The sequence below is a fragment of the Nanorana parkeri genome, unplaced genomic scaffold, assembly GCF_000935625.1.
Source record: "Nanorana parkeri isolate BGI_ZX_2015 unplaced genomic scaffold, ASM93562v1 scaffold16, whole genome shotgun sequence".
NCBI lineage: Eukaryota > Metazoa > Chordata > Amphibia > Anura > Dicroglossidae > Nanorana > Nanorana parkeri.
The window spans coordinates 2596677-2598800 of NW_017306284.1; the positions used below are offsets into that span (position 1 = coordinate 2596677).

General features: G+C 51.0%; 1 protein-coding gene across 1 annotated transcript in view; it reads right to left on the minus strand.

Moving 5' to 3' along the window:
• KLF10 (Kruppel like factor 10) overlaps positions 1-2124 on the minus strand; it is an 8357-nt gene that overhangs the window by 5588 nt on the left and 645 nt on the right. The window lies entirely within an intron of this gene.

Sequence of the window (2124 nt, forward strand, 5' to 3'; positions counted from 1 at the left end):
CAAACTTTTATTTTCAGCTGTGCAAAGTATTAAAAAAAGGGAGCATTGTTTTCTCACACCGTCATATAATGCAAAGGCGCCATTGGTCGGGTCATTATTTTAAACCCCCACTCCCCTCCACCCACACAGCCCTACTTGGCCTCCCTCCAGGGCTGGTCATGTGACTCTCTGGGCTAAGACACACTACACCCACTGCCTTCACGTAAACCTTTGTGTTATTCTCCAAGCCCAGTTACACAAACAAGCGGCTGGCTGGCCTCAGCCAATGGGCGAACCCCAAATACGCCCATTGGCTGACGGGCCCGGGCGGTCCTCCCAGCCATTGGCTGAAGCTCCTCTGGGCGTGCACGTGAAGGAAGCGTGATCAGCTGCTGCCCTGCGACACACAGGAAGCATGAACCCGGCGAACCGCCGCTCAGCAACCTTTCACCTACTTTCTGATCCGCACACACATACACAGCCCGGGATGCCTGGCCGACAATCCGAGCCCACATACACAGCCCGGGACGCCTGGCCGACAATCCGAGCCCACATACACAGCCCGGGACGCCTGGCCGACAATCCGAGCCCACATACACAGCCCGGGACGCCTGGCCGACAATCCGGAGCACACATATACACAGCCCGGGGCGCCTGGCCGACACTCCGGAGCACACACATACACAGCCCGGGGCGCCTGGCCGACTCTGCGAGCACCGCTGCCACGGGGGAACACGGACAGACCTAAAAAATTATCACAACCGGCCTGTGGCTAGAAGCTGGCTGCGAGTGAGGTCATGCTGGGGACATCACGTTCAATTCACAAAGCTTTAACGCAAGGATAAGTACCTGTATTTTAGTCATGTGACTGTCCTTTCCAACTCTCATTGGACTCAACTAAAAACGTCTCACAAAAATCCTTTTATCCTGGGGTGTTAAGATGAGGACGCCATGGTTCCCCATGGTGGGCTGGGGACCGTGTTATAAATAGACTTTATGTAAGAGCAAGACTGACCCAGAGCAAGCCAGCACTTGTCCCCGGAGCTCACATTGTTGTCACAAAGAACTGCTAACTAAGCATTGTCACAAGTACAGACCATGCATCTCTTATGCAGCCTCTCCGGTACCCAGCAGGTCTTGCAGGCAGCCAAAAAGAAGACAAAGTATCACTGACCGGTGCTGGGAGCTCTCTGCATATGAGCAGAAACAGGTCTGTGTGTGTATATCATCCACATACATCTGTCTATAGATGCCATTGTTCAATACATCTTGCCAAAGCAATCGCACCAGAGGAACTACAAGTATCATCATGCCCTGAAATGATTGCTAGGACTGACACACATACATATACATCAATTGGGGAACTACAAGTATCATCATGCCCTGCAATGATTGCTAGGACTGACACACACATACATACATCAATTGGGGAACTACAAGTATCATCATGCCCTGGCAGGGATTGCTAGGACTGTTGCTGGAGAACTATACACCACTACCATTGTATATCTTCTGAGCTTCACTGTCATCAGCCACACCTGAGGAACTACAAGTACCATCAAGCCCTGGAATGGTTTGCTAGGAGTGTCTCATCTCTGCTGCAGATCCATGAAATGATCTTGGTGATCCTAGTACCCCTGCCTTGCCTACAATTGCAAACAAGCACACCTGAGGAACTACAAGTACCATAATGCCCTTAATCTCATCTGCAGTAGAACCACACAATGCCATTATATACACGGTGTGCCCCCCAACCCCCCAGGGTCATCCTCACCCCCCCCAATACTCCTGGATATATCTATATATTCCATCAGATGAACTACAAGTACCATCATGCCCTTAATGATCTCATCTGCAGCAGAACCTCACAATGCCATTATATACATGGTGTGCCCCCAACCCTCCCCATACTCCTAGATGAATAGATCTGTCTATATATCCCATCAGAGGAACTACAAGTCCTGTTGTGGCAAGGATTACTAGGACTGCCTCACCCCCTCTGCCTGAGCTTCAGTGTGATCAGCCACCAAACAAGCACACCTGAGGAACTACAAGTATCATCATGCCCTACAATGATTGCAAAGACTGACCCATCTCTGCTAGTCAGCTACAATGCCATTATGTGCCCCCCCCCCCCACCCCCCA